This window comes from Giraffa tippelskirchi, chromosome 4 (genome assembly GCF_054371585.1).
Source record: "Giraffa tippelskirchi isolate mGirTip1 chromosome 4, T2T-mGirTip1v1.2.pri, whole genome shotgun sequence".
NCBI classification, from domain to species: domain Eukaryota; kingdom Metazoa; phylum Chordata; class Mammalia; order Artiodactyla; family Giraffidae; genus Giraffa; species Giraffa tippelskirchi.
This window is the reverse complement of record NC_137278.1, coordinates 124,592,600-124,607,918: the sequence shown is the minus strand read 5'-3', so window position 1 is coordinate 124,607,918 and position 15,319 is coordinate 124,592,600. Positions and strand designations below refer to the sequence as shown.

General features: G+C 39.4%; 1 protein-coding gene across 5 annotated transcripts in view; it reads left to right on the top strand.

The window, feature by feature from the left end:
• The window catches only part of EEA1 (early endosome antigen 1), a 133,163-nt gene that overhangs the window by 13,472 nt on the left and 104,372 nt on the right, over positions 1-15,319 (top strand). Inside the window, exons 1-2 of one of the 5 annotated variants that reach the window (XM_081592123.1) lie at positions 8,843-8,909; positions 9,099-9,217. The exons of 3 other annotated variants lie outside the window; for them this stretch is intronic. The gene's annotated coding sequence lies outside the window, so the exon portion shown is untranslated. Of the gene's footprint in view, positions 1-8,842; positions 8,910-9,098; positions 9,218-15,319 lie in introns of those variants that run through there. One more of the 5 variants, XM_081592124.1, reaches the window with a different exon arrangement.

Here is a 15,319-nt window from a genome sequence, read left to right as displayed (position 1 = left end):
GTTGGTGACTACTCAGTGCCCATAGGAGATGTCTAGACTCTCTTTGTTGGCATGTAAGACCCATATTGCTCTGTTTCCTTGGGGAACAGAGATTCCATTTCATGCTCATCTCCATCTACCTCTCTGTATATTCATTGACCACGGCATCTATTTAGTGGGTTTCCATAACTTTCTCTGTTCTCCCATCCCTTCACATCTCTATATAAGCTCTTCATTCTGCCCCGAGTGTCCTACCATTGCTTGTCCATGTTGCTCAGTTTAGGTGATATTTACAGTTAGTATCACCTAAGAAAAAAAGGTGCTTGCTTTTTTTTTCTTCTCCCAAAGCACCCCATACTAATTAAGAGAATGGGATTTTGGAATTAGACCAAGATTTCAAGCTCTCTGGTACCCACTGCTTTATCTGTAAATTGAGCATAATATGTACTTTATAATATTGTAGAAGGATTAAGTGAAATATTGTTCGTGAAGCACTCACCACAGAACCAGCATTCAGTAACCACTTAGTATAATATATAGTAGTTTGGGCTTCCCAGGTGGCTCAGTGTTAAAGAATCTACCTGCCAAGCAGGAGACATGGATTCTTTCCCTGTGTTGGGAAGATCCCCTGGAGAAGGAAATGGCAACCCAACTCCAGTATTCTTGCCTAGGAAATTCCATGGACAGAGGAGCCTGGTGGGCTACAGTCTGTGGGGTCAAAAAGAGTTGGACGTGACTTAGCAACTAAGCCAACCAACAACCCATATAGTAGCTTAGAATACTAAAACACTTAGTATATAGATCTCTGTAAAACTTACTACATTGTTTTTGTGGTACTGGACTTCACTGCTAGTCTGAGTTCCTTTAGGGTGGGGATTTTCTTTTTTTTTTTTTCTTAGTATGTAAGACCCTGATGCTGGGAAAGATTGAAGGCAGGAGGAGAAGGGGATGACAGAAGATGAGATGGTTGGATGGCATCATTGACTTGATGGACATGAGTTTGAGCAAGCTCCAGAAGTTGGTGACGGACAGGGAAGCCTGGCATGCTGCAGTCCATGGGGTCGCAAAGGGTTGGATACGACTGAGTGACTGAACTGAACTGAAAACCTCCGTTAATATTTGATACTTGGTGTATTGAGTTGAACAAAACATTGTTTTTTTTCCTGTAACATCTTACGTTGAAACCTGTACAAACCTTTTGGCCAACCCAATATTTTTAATAATAAATGTTGACTTGGTAGCTGTGTAGAGAGGATGTCACCATAAACGACGAGGCCTGCTGGAAGGTACTAACTTTTTAGTTCCTAAAATTGTTGCTCATTGGAATCATTTGGAATGCTTTTAAAAAAAAGAAGAAAAAAAGATGGCCAGGTCCCTCCATTGAATCAGAATTTCTGCATCCCAGGGGTTATTAAAAGCTTGAATCAGATGATGGCTTTCGGAATAAAGAAAGAGTAGATTTTCAGGAAAGTTAGTAGAATTAAAAGGACTTAGCGATTTGTGAGTAGTCTGGGTGGAATGGACTAAGATGAAGAATAGAGGAGGAGGAAGAACAGCTTTGGGGAGAAGATGAGTGTGAACTAGAGGTTTGGACATCCCAATAGATATTCACTAGGTCCAGCACTCAGGAGACAGGTGGAGGCAAGTATTAGATAAGTGTGCATATTGAAGAGACATGGAGTCAGGTAAGGATTGAGTAGTGTCCGCTGATTGGAATGGTGAAGAACTCTGGAGCCAGACTGAACCTGAATAGTTAGGTCATTCAGTTTCAGGAGGGTCATAGGGAGAAATGATTGGCTGGGAAGTAAGGGCACAGAAACAGGAGCACAGACTTACTTTCCCATGATATATGGAGGAGAGGAAGCAGTAGTTAATTAAACTTTAAATGCATGAATGTTATCTGTCATCCTTGGACAATATTCTAATAAGTGCCTTTTATTTTCAAGGATTATAAACTTCCTCAAATCAGTCTAAATTGAAAGGATTTATCGTAAGCTTTCAAAGTGATCTAAGAACAAGAATTGCTGTACAGTTGGGTCTCTAGACAGTGGGACCTAGAATGGTGTCAGGAGGAGAGGCTTCTCTTTATCTCACACAATTTCATGGACCACCGGCATTTGGTCTCTGCATCTCTGTGTCCGTCTTCCTTGCTGTTGCTTGCTTAGTATGCTCAAGACCTCAGATGGCCATCTGGCCACATGATTCTACTTGCTTTTTACCTTACCTTTGCATAGCCAACTGGCCAGATGTCTCAACTTCTATACCCCAAGAGAAGAATCTAAAATGTCCTCCTTATCTTTTCTTATTGGATCATGTGTACAAGTCTCTGGTTGGCCAATAATTGAGTTGCTTCCTCTGGGTCAAATGTTCACTGCTGATTTAGTCAACTGAGGTTGGGAGTGGAATGAGGTCATTTGATGCTTAAGATTCTTCCTTCTAGGAATTGTGATACCATGAAACACATCTTTTAGAGATCATTCTAGAAATAAGCTTTACTCTGGTTCGGAAACAGTGATTATAATTCTTGTTAGGTTCATTTGGTGCTAGCTAATTTTCTTAACTCTCTAGTTTTTTCTTTAAGAGCTTCTGCACTCTCAAGAAGCAATGGTATTTTGGCTGGATTTACCTCTTATTTACCTCATGGCTGCACTATATATCTGTTTAGTGCCAGTTTGTGTGACTAATTACTCATTTTTCTTCATACTCTGCAATTTAAAGGCCTAAGCTTGAAGTTCAGCAGTAGTTCATTTTTCACAGTGGGGTTTGTTTGTTTGCTTTGCCACTGAGCCATTCTTACTGGTTGCTAGCTAGCCTGTGGATGGCTGCTGTTGGGTCCAGGTGATCACATTTGGTCACTTGGCAATAGATATGGGGTCATATAACCTGATCGTCTTGGACTATGTTCTCAATATGCGCTGTGGTATTGAGGATAGGGTATTCTACATTAGGATAGATCCCTGGCCATTATTGTATGCACTATGATTGATATATTTAATACAATAACATGAATAACCTAGTTGCATAGACATCTGTTTACGGCTCATACCAGTAGATGGAATTTAAAAACACATTTTCCACCTCATTTTCATTTTTAATATTACACTGTGGTTAAGTTCTATATCTTTCCTTTTCTCCTTTGCTTTTCGCTTCTCTTCTCTTCCCAGCTATCTGTAAGGCCTCCTCAGACAGCCATTTTGCTTTTTTGCATTTCTTTTCCATGGGGATTTTCTTGATCCCTGTCTCCTGTACAATGTCACGAACCTCTGTCCATAGTTCATCAGGCACTCTGTCCATCAGGTCTAGTCCCTTAAATCTATTTGTCACTTCCACTGTATACTCATAAGGGATTTGATCTAGGTCATACCTGAATAGTCTAGTGGTTTCCCCTACTTTCTTCACTTTAAGTCTGAATTTGGCAATAAGCAGTTCATGATCTGAGCAACAGTCTGCTCCTGGTCTTGTTTTTGCTGACTGCATAGAGCTTCTCCATCTTTGGCTGCAAAGAATATAATCAATCTGATTTTGGTGTTGACCATCTGGTGATGTCCACATGTAGAGTCTTCTCTTGTGTTGTTGGAATAGGGTGTTTGTTATTACCAGTGCGTTCTCGTGGCAAAACTCTATTAGCCTTTGCCCTGCTTCATTCTGTACTCCAAGGCCAAACTTGCCTGTTATGCCAGGTGTTTCTTGACTTCCTACTTTTGCATTCCAGTCCCCTATAATGAAAAGGACATCTTTTTTGGGTGTTAGTTCTAGAAGGTCTTGTAGGTCTTCATAGAACCGTTCAACTTCAGCTTCTTCGGCGTTACTGGTCGGGGCATAGACTTGGATTACCGTGATATTGAATGGTTTGCCTTGGAAACGAACAGAGATCATTCTGTCGTTTTTGAGATTGCATCCAAGTACTGCATTTTGGACTCTTTTGTTGACCATGATGGCTACTCCATTTCTTCTAAGGGATTCTTGCCCACACTAGTAGATATAATGGTCATCTGAGTTAAATTCACCCATTCAAGTCCATCTTAGTTCACTGATTCCTAGAATGTCAACGTTCACTCTTGCCATCTCCTGTTTGACCACTTCCAGTTTGATGCTGTGAAAGTGCTGCACTCGATATGCCAGCAAATTTGGAAAACTCAGCAGTGGCCACAGGACTGGAAAAGGTCAGTTTTCGTTCTAATCCCAAAGAAAGGCAATGCCAAAGAATGCTCAAACTACCGCACAATTGCACTCATCTCACATGCTAGTAAAGTAATGCTCAAAATTCTCCAAGCCAGGCTTCAGCAATACGTGAACCGTGAACTTCCAGATGTTCAAGCTGGTTTTAGAAAAGGCAGAGGAACCAGAGATCAAATTGCCAATATCCGCTGGATCATCGAAAAAGCAAGAGAGTTCCAGAAAAACATCTATTTCTGCTTTATTGACTATGCCAAAGCCTTTGACTGTGTGGATCACAATAAACTGTGGAAAATTCTGAAAGAGATGGGAATACCAGACCATCTGACCTGTCTCTTGAGAAACCTGTATGCAGGTCAGGAAGCAACAGTTAGAACTGGACATGGAACAAGAGACTGGTTCCAAATAGGAAAAGGAGTACGTCAAGGCTGTATATTGTCACCCTGCTTATTTAACTTATATGCAGAGTACATCATGAGAAACGCTGGGCTGGAAGAAACACAAGCTGGAATCAAGATTGCCGGGAGAAATATCAATAACTTCAGATATGCAGATGACACCACCCTTATGGCAGAAAGTGAAGAAGAGCTAAAGAGCCTCTTGATGAAGGTGAAGGAGGAGAGTGAAAAAGTTGGCTTAAAGCTCAACGTTCAGAAAACTAAGATCATGGCATCTGGTCCCATCACTCCATGGGAAATAGATGGGGAAACAGTGGAAACAGTGTCAGACTTTACTCTTTTGGGCTCCAGAATCACTGCTGATGGCGACTGCAGCCATGAAATTAAAAGACGCTTACTCCTTGGAAGGAAGGTTATGGCCAACCTAGATAGCATGTTTAAAAGCAGAGACATTACTTTGCCAACAAAAGTCCGTCTAGTCAAGGCTATGGTTTTTCCAGTGGTCATGTATGGATATGAGAGCTGGACTGTGAAGAAAGCTGAGCGCCGCAGAATTGATGCTTTTGAACTGTGGTGTTGGAGAAGACTCTTGAGAGTCCCTTGGACTGCAAGGAGATCCAATCAATCCATCCTAAAAGAGATCAATCCTGGGTGTTCATTGGAAGGTCTGATGTTGAAGCTGAAGCTCCAATACTTTGGCCACCTCATGCGAAGGGTTGACTCGTTGGAAAAGACCCTAATGCTGGGTAGGATTGGGGGCGGGAGGAGAAGGGGACGACAGAGGATGAGATGGTTGGATGGCATCACCGACTCGATGAACATGGGTTTGGGTAGAATCCGGGAGTTGGTGATGGACAGAGAGGCCTGGCGTGCTGCAATTCATGGGGTTGCAGAGAGTCGGACACGACTGAGCGACTGAACTGAACTGAACTGTGGTTAAGTTTTACATATGTATGCTAATATAAAAATTTTTCTAGAGTCTCAGTGATACTTTATTTGGGCTTTATTAGCTGAATAATATTTGGATAATGTTTTAAGAATTTCTGTCTTTGTATAGCGCCATGCCAAAATGCACTGTTGTGGGGGATCAATTAAGAGGTAAATCATATTTAGTTAGATCTCTGATAAGGAAGTATATATTTATTTTGTTCTGCAAGGCATTAATTTTTCTGATATAATCTTATTATATCTGTTTGCAACTTCTAAATACTTAAAGCAGTGATTTAGTTTAAAAATATTTAGAAATAATAAAAGAACATATTTTCTGGTTACAAATATAAATCATGTCCATCATGGAAATCTGAGAAGTTCAGAAAAGGAAAATTGAGAAGAAGCCTAGGGCTTGTAGCATAGTGGACTGTTTAACAGCATTTTGAAGTCAGGTGAAATCCCCTCTCTGTGCATTATTACATTTGTAATTTTTTTTAAAAAATATTTATTTTTAATTGGGGGATAATTGCTTTACAGTGTGTTGATTTCTGCTATACATCTACATGAATCAGCCATAGGTATACATATGTCCCCTCCCTCTTGAACCTTCCTCCCACCTCTTCCCACCCTCTAGATTGTTACAGAGCACCAGGTTGAGCTCCTTGCATCAAATAGCAAATTCCCACTGGCCAGCTGTTTACATATGGTAATGTATATGTTTCAGTGCTACTCTGTTTGTCACACCCTATCCTTTCCCTGCTGTGTCGACAAGTCAGTTCTCTACATCTGTGTCTCTATTGCTGCCCTGCAAATGGGTTTCATCAGTACCATTTTTCTAGATTCCATATATGTGCGTTAATATTACAATATTTGTTTTTCTCTTTCTGACTTACTTCACTCTGTGTAACAGGCTCTAATTTCATCCACCTCACTAGAACTGATTCAGATGTGTTTCTTTTTATGGCTGAGTAATTCCATTGTATGTATGTACCACAACTTCTTTATCCAGTCATGTTGATGGACATCTAAGTTGCTTTCATGTTCTGGCTATTGTAAATAGTGTTGCAATGAACATTGGGGTAACGTGTCTTTTAGAATTGTGGTTTTCTCAGGACATAAGCCCAAGGTAGTTTTATTCCTAGTTGTTTAAGAAATCTCCATTCTTTTCTCCATAGTGACTGTATCAATTTACATACCCAACAACTGGGCAAGCGGGTTCCCTTTTCGGCATATCCTCTCCAGTGTTTATTTTTTGTAGATTTTTTGATGATGGCCATTCTGACTGGTGTGAGGTGATACCTCTTTGTAGTTTTGATTTGCATTTCTCTTTTAATAAGTGATGTTTATGAGCTGTATGTCTTTATCTGCATATCTTTGGTGAAATGTTTGTTTAGGTCTTCTGCCCATTTTTTGATTGGGTTGTTTGTTTTTCTGATATTGAGTGGCATGAATTGCTTGTATGTTTTGGAGATTAATCCTTTGTCAGTTGCTTCATTTACAACTATTTTCTCCCATTCTGAGGATTGTCTTTTCATCTTGTTTATGGTTTCCTTTGCTATGCAAAAGCTTTCAAGTTTAATTAGGTCCTATTTGTTTATTTTTGTTTTTATTTCCATTACTGTAGGAGGCAGTCATAGAGAATCTTGCTGTGATTTATGTCAAAGAGTATTCTGCCTGTGTTTTCCTCTGAGAGTTTTATAGTTTCTGGTCTTATATTTAGGTCTTAAAGTTTTGGTTTTAAATTTAACCCCAGAGGCAAAGGCTTGATCTCTGGCCATGGAACCAAGATCCCACAGGTTGTTTGTTATGGCAATTTGTTGTTGCTCAGTTGTGTCCAACTCTTTGTGACAGCCTCTTCATTCTTACTGGAATGGCAATAATAGGGATTAAAACAAACAAAAAAGAAATAACCAAGAAATAAAAAACGTACCCCAGACAAATAGTAAATGCAAAATCGGACAAATAGAAACAAAAGCAAAGGGACATGCCCCCCACCCCCCCAGACATACACACCAACAAAACCAAAGCAATCCAAAGAAGACAAAATGTAAGAGTGACCTGGTGAGCAAATGAAACCAAAAGTATGGATCAATTAAAAACAAAACCAACTAAAACACAAAACAGAAAACAAGACCAAAACAGAGTGCTAACTGTGGAATAAAGCAAAGCAAACAAACTAACAAACATAGTAAAAAAAAAAAAAAAAAAAAAAAAAATTAAAAAATACCAAAAAGTTAAATAGTCTGTAAAAAAGGTTTGTATAATTAAAGAACAACAAGAAAGAAAAAAAATGAAAAACCTCTCAGAACCGCAGAAAGCCAGCATAGAAGTATATAAAGGAAATAAAACTGTGATTAAGAATAAAGTTCTCAAATGTCTAGAGTTAATAATAAAAACAACCAGAGCAACAAAGAGGGAAAAAATCCAGAACAAGCTACAGAACAAATTAAAATGTAAGAATAACAGTAACTATTTTTTCAGGTCTCAGCTGTCAGTGTCCTCGTCCGTCCCCCCGCCCCCCGCCTCGTGACCCACAGCCTGCCTCCCTCCACCTAGCTAGCAGGCCCTCCAGTACTAGGGCGGGGCTGGTCTCTGGACCCCCTCTGGGGACAGCTGGGCCCTGCTTCTGTGTGTTCTTGCCTCCAGTGTCCACAGCTGCCAGATATAGGGTGTTTTCTTTCTACTGAGTTCCCCCCCGCCCCACTCCCTTTCCCCAGTGTGTAGCCCTTTATATGTATCTCAGATACCAGTAAGGTACATTTATTGCAGTGGACACTTTGGTGTGGGACATAGCCCGCTTCAGGATAGAGGCACATTGTTTTAATTGCTTGGAATCATGGCTTCCTCATCCAAGTTTCTGTCCCCTTCCTGGAAGCAGCCTACATTTCATCCCTGGTTGATGTAGGGATGCAAAGAATCATCCTCTTGTCTTTGTTAGAGACTAATATGAAGGGTCATTCCAGCTTTAGGACTTCTAGTAGGATTCCTGAGACTGCTGTTACAACTGTGTTATTCATCAGTACTGTTCAACTTCTCCCTTGGTCCGGTCTTGCTGCCTCTGTGTCCGCACAAGTGTTCTTGAGAGCGCGTTCCAATAAACCTGCTTGCAGATTTCCGTCTCAGACTGTTTCCTTGGGAACCTGAATTACAAGTCATCTGCTATTTGGATAGTCTTTCTCAGGGATTTTTGCTTTATAAGAGATGATACTATTCAGGATGGATTTTAATTTTATGAATTCTGTGTTCTTCTTTGAAACTGACATTCTACATATCTTTTATAACAAGAATTCATAGCCAGTAGATTAGAATTTTTATTAGATTCTGGAATTTTACATAGTAGTTCTTCAACACATTCTGGAATTTTTGAGATGGCCAACAGATTCTTTAGGAAATTTTATTATTCCTCTTTCCTAGTTCTTCTCTCAGGTATTTTTTAGACTTAAAAAATGAAAAATGGTGCAAGATGGATGGTAGGATGGTAGTAGGAGTGTGGGTTGTTATTGGGGTGGTGGTGAGACAGCACTGTTGTCCCCCGCTACCCCGAGAACCCTGAGACAAGTAGGACAAGTAGGGCTGTGTTGAGCCTTGACGCCTAGGGTGTGGGCCCTGGTGCAGCCGCTGCAGGTGCAGATCGTGGTGGTCGTAGCAGATATTCAAATGAGAACTTTGAAGACCACAGTGGAGAAGGGTTCCATGTGAACAGCAATTGAGCATGGGTCAGTTGGTCCTGAGAGGTAGGTAGCAAGTGCCTAAAATAAAAAAAAAATAAAAAAAAAAAGTCTTTTTAGAACTAGACTATGAATTCTTATTTTGATATATATTTTTTGTGTCTGTCCATATTTATTGAATCAAGACCATATTTAATCAAGTCTAAACTTGCTTAAAATATGTAGATCAGTTTTAATTATATGTTAGATATTTAAAAACTGTTGGATATTAAAGTCTTTCATTTCACTTAGTATCAAGTTAATTGTTTGATGTTTGTAAACTCAATTTAGTTACAAGTAACTTAATTTGTAATTTGTTTTGATATTCTCTCTCTCTTATTGACTTGGCTACTTTTTTTTCCTGACTTGACTGCTTTCATGTAACTACTAATAATTAGTAACTAAATTTTAGAGTTTTGAAAGTAACTACAAGAAAGCTAAGTATATATGAAGATTGGAAATATATTTGACCTTGTTTCTATGGGCATGCTTTTAAGTTAGCCAGTTAAGGGCCCACGTGAATCATGGAATGAGAATTTTGGACCTAGAAGGACCCATGATCTTGTCCTATACCTATACTTTGTCATTGAAGAAGTTGAGATTAGAGAAATTAAGTGTCTTGATGGATATAAGAGAGATGGCCAAGAAATATTTGCAATAGTAAGGATATTGAATTAGGACTTGGGGACCTAAGTCTTAATTATAACTCTGTCATTAGATAGTGTAGTGATTTCAGGTAAGCCAGCTCTAGTTACTTTCTAGAACTTTGTTTCCTCATCTACGAGTATTACAGTTGGAATGTGATTTCTGAATTGTTTTCCAGCTTTTAAATCTTGATTCTAGGTCTTTTTTTTAGGAGCAGTGCTCTTAGTAATAATGTAAGTATCTACTTTTCATACTTTTCATGGGGTTCTCAAGGCGAGAATACTGAAATGGTTTGCCATTCCCTTCTCCAGTGGACCACATTTTGTCAGAACTCTCCACCATGACCCGTCTGTCTTGGGTGGCCCTGCCTGGCATGGCTTGTAGTTTCACTGAGTTAGCCAAGGCTGTGGACCATGTGATCAGTTTGATGGTGACTGTAGCCATGAAATTAAAAGACGCTTACTTCTTGGAAGAAAAGCTATGACAAACCTAGACAGCATATTAAAAAGCAGAGACATTACTTTGCCAACAAAGGTCCGTCTAGTCAAAGCTATGGTTTTTCCAGTAGTCATGTATGGGTGTGAGAGTTGGACTATGAAGAAAGCTGAGCGTGGAATAATTGATGCTGTTGAACTGTGGTGTTGGGGAAGACTCGTGAGAGTCCCTTGGACAGTAAGGAGTTCAAACCAGTCCATCCTAAAGGAAATCAGTCCTGAATATTCATTGGGAGGACTGATGCTGAAGCTGAAACTCCAATACTTTGGCTACCTGACACAAAGAACTGACCCACTGGAAAAGACCCTGATGCTGGGAAAGATTGAAGGGAGGAGAAAGGGATGACAGAGGATGAGATAGTTCGATGGCATCACTGACTTGTTGGACATGAGTTTGAGCAAGCTCTGGGAGTTGGTGATGGACAGGGAACCTGGCGTGCTGCAGTCCATGGGGTCACATAGAGTCAGATAAGATTGAGCGACTGAACTGAACTGAAGTATCTACTGTTAATAGTAGATCTAACAAATGCCAGGTGCTGATTTAAACATTTTATGTGTGCTGTTTCATTTAATCCTCACAACAGTTCCGTAAGGCTGACATTATTAGTTCTACTTTGCAAATGGAAATTTGGGACTTACAGAGCTTGAGTACTTTTACAAAGCTTCCAAGTAGGTAAACTGGAAGTTGCATGTAGGTCTGTGTGGCTCTTAACTACTCTATTCTGAATCAGTATTCCTAGATTTAGATGTACTTTTGTTTTTGGAACACTTGACTTGCTATGCTGAAAGCAAGAGCCAATTGTATTTAGATAGGACTTCCCTGGTGGCTCAGATGGTAACGAATCTGCCTGCAATGCAGGAGACCCGGAATGGATCCCTGGATCAGGAAGATCCCCTGGAGAAGGGAATGGCCACCTGCTCTAGTATTCTTGCCTGGAGAATCCTATGGACAGAGGAGCCTGGTGGGCTACATCCATGGGGTCACAAAGAGTTAGACATGACTGAACAACTAACACTCTCTACTTTCATGCTTCTCACCCTGTTTTCTGGGATACTGTATTTATTTTTTTAAAATTCTATATCACTAGGTTAGACAGGGGGACTTAGGATGCAGCAGTGTGTTGTGTGCTGGCACTTGAGAAATTTTGGAGTGGGCTGGAATCAGGTGCAACAAGGGAGATATAGCCTCTTAGAGACCACTTACAAAGGCAAATTGAATAGAGATTGCACTCAATTCAGCATTAATAATTGAATAACATGGGTGACTATTTGCATGCTTATTAAAGTTGTTGATGACTCTAGGTTAGGTGGAATTGCTCACTTTTAAAAGAACAGGACTTGTTTCAGTTGAAAGCTGATATAAATGAATTAGGGTTAAATGTGGTATATTTGTAAAGAAGCTTACTATTGTACATGGATTTATGGTGGATAGAAAAACATCTGTGGAGTCATATGGTGGGTCAAGATCATATTGCAAAAGCCTGAGTAAGCCTTCTACATCAGGATTTGGTATAGATCAGGGTATATTCAATTTTAAGAAGAAGGTGTAGAAATGACAAGGAATTCAGAGGAAAAAATTAATTACAAAGATGAGTTGTAAGACAAGTTTAAAGGCATTAGAGTTACAATGAAGATAAGAACGAAGAGTAATAGTGTCCATTTTCAAGGCTGAAGTTTGAGAGCAAGCTGCTGCTGCTGCTAAGTCGCTTCAGTCGTGTCCAACTCTGTGCGACCCCATGGACGGCAGCCCACCAGACTCCTTCGTCTCTGGGATTCTCCAGGCAAGAATATTGGAGTGGGTTGCCATTTCCTTCTCCAGTGCGTGAAAGTGAAGTCGCTCAGTCGTGTCCGACTCTTCGCGACCCCATGGGCTGCAGCCTACCAGGCTCCTCCGTCCATGGGGTTTCCCAGGCAAGAGTACTGGAGTGGGGTGCCATTAGGAAAGGACTTAAGAGGCAAATTTTATGTGAAGCTTGAGGCTGACAGGAGTTAAGGATTAGTAAGCATAGAAGCTATAAAGTGAGAAATAGAAGGTCCTTCCCAGTAATCATTCCTAATAGCTTCTTGTATATTTTTCCACAAAGTTTTAATGCATATATATGTTAATGTTATGCAGTATGATCATACTCTTCTAACAGTTTGATTTTTTTTTTCCCAGTTAATATAGTTTGGAGAGCTTTCAGTATCAGCACTTTCAGAACTGTCTCTTTTATTCTTTATTTTTAATAACCACATTATATTTTATTATATGGCTTACTCAAATTTAATCATTTCTCTGTTGAAGGACATTTAGTTTGTTTCCAGTTTTGTTGATACATAACACTGCAGTAAACATGCTTGTATATATACATGCTTGTATACAAGATCATTTAATGAAATTGTCGACTAGGTAATTTCCTAGCAGTGAGTCAAAGGGTATATACAATTTTGGATTTAGTTACACCTCCCCAGTGGCTGAGTGGTAAAAAAATTCCGCCTGCAATGCAGCAGACACGGGTTTGATCCCTGGGTTGGAAAGATCCCCTAGAGAAGTAAATGCAACCCGCTCCAACGCACTCTGCCTGGGAAATCCCATGGACAGAGGATGGGGTCTCAAAAGAGTTGGACGTGACTTAATGACTAAACAGCAACATTCCCACAAGCAGTATTTGAGAGTGATGGTTTCCCAACACTCCACAAAAGAGTATTGTCAAAGAGAAAAAAAAAATCTTGATCTTTACTTAGATACCCTGAAAACTAGAGTGGCAGTTTAGTTCTTCTAGTCTCTTGTTTAACTTTAGTTCAGTTCAGTCGCTCAGTCGTGTCCGACTCTTCACGACCCCATGGACCACAGCATGCCAGGCCTCCCTGTCCATCACCAACTCCCAGAGTTTACTCAGACTCATCTCCATTGAGTCGATGATGCTATCCAACCATCTCATCCTCTGTCGTCCCCTTCTTCTGCCTTCAATCTTTCCCAGCATCAGGGTCTTTTCAAATGAGTCAGCTCTTCGCATCAGGTGGCCAAAGTATTGGAGTTTCAGCTTCAACATCAGTCCTTCCAATGAACACTCAGAACTGATCTCCTTTAGGATGGACTGGTTGGATGTCCTTGCAGTCCAAGGGGCTCTCAAGAGTCTTGTTTACCTTAGAAAGTTAAAAAAAGAATCTATGGAAAAGAGAATAATGTAAATCTTGGAGGAGTTATGTTAATTCTTTTTATGTATGAGAAGTATTGTGTAGTAAACTTAGGTGGATGCTTTTATTGTGTCCTTACTGGGAAATTTGATAAATACCTCAGTCTTACAGGACTCCCATCCTCAAAAAGATTTCTTTCTTTTGTGGAGAAGATACAATGTTATATCTGTTGTATCTAATTGTATCTGTTGTGATGCTGTTTAGTTGTGAAGTGTGTCTGATTCTTTTGGACCTCATGAACCCACCAGGCTCCTCTCTCCATGGGATTTTCCAGGCAATAATACTGGAGTAGGTTGCCGTGCCCTTTCCCAAATTCTATCTGTTGCATAATAAACCATCTCCAAACTTTGGCTTTCACTTAAAACCAACACATTTTATTTGCTCTATATTCTGTAGATCAACAGTTGGGGCTAGGTTAAGCTGAATGATTTTTCTGCTGGTCTCTCTTAGAGTTACTAATACAGCTTTGCTTGGGATGATATTCTAACATAGTCTGTGTCAGGTTGCCAGTAGTATTCATTGGGTCACATGTGTTCAGTTAGCCTGGGCTTATATGGTGATAAAGGAGTTTCCAGCAATGAGTGAGCAAATCCCACTGTGCACTCTACTTTACCGTATTTGCTATACTACCATGAGGCAGGGCAAGTCTCATGGCCAGAGCCCATATGGGAGAGGCTTATGCATGAAAATTACAAGGGCATTAAAACATAGGTGTGATTTATTGACGGTCATTACTGTAATAGTCTACCACCACTTTCTTCTTCCTTGTATTATGAGTGTTACGGAAGTATGAATAAGAAATATAATAGTTTAAAGGACAGAAAGATTTTTCATCTAAGGAAAAGTTTTATGATATCACAAGTTGGAAAAAGACTAATTTCATAAATAGTTGCAAACTTGATTTTCTAGATTTTTATTTCTTCTACATATATTAGCTGATATTTTTCTGTAAAGAACTTTTCCGTTTAAACCTGGACTATTTGGTTGCCATGCATTTCAAAGATGGTCAGGACACATGCTTAGTTCTTTTTCTTTAATTATGAATTTTCATAATAAGAGTTGATACTCTAAAAGTGATCAGTGAGGCTTGCTTTTTTGTCTTTTTCGTTTGAACTCATGGAATTTTTAGTACGAATCTTCATGGACTCAAGAATTCATATACAGCGGGTTTCAGTTGATTGAAGCCGCTGTGGTTTTCAGATGCGCACCTTGTCCCAGCTTTACCTAGGAAGTGCATTTAAGGTGGCCTTTGTCATTTTGACAGGACCTTGTTAAGTATTTGATAACTTACTTCCTTTATGGCACAACATGTCCCAGATTCATCTAGTTAGATTTCTCCTCCAGGCTGGACTCATCCATTTCTAGAGAGTCTGGGTTCCTTTTAATAGGAAATGCTATTTAAATACCACTGTCTGGGCACTTAGAGTACTCAATTGCTTCTGTGTTGCCATTGCTTTTAAGCATTGACAATAAGAACTAGGATATACATGCATACACAGATATTTAAAAAGCAAGAAAAGAGAAAAAAATAAAAAGCAAAACAGCATGGGGTCAAATTAAATATTATAAAATATTTTCCCTTTGAGTTTATATTTTTAAATTTTATACTGAATATCTTGGCTCTTAACCTTGACATAATTATTTTTTCCTAAAATATATATATATATAATAATTTTAATAATACTAGCATTACTATTAGTAAACTTACTGAATCAGTTTTACCAAATTTTATTTAGCATTTCTTTTTGTCATTATACTATAGCTCACTAAGGCTATATAGTCAAAATACTGTTCTTAAAACACTTGAAATAGT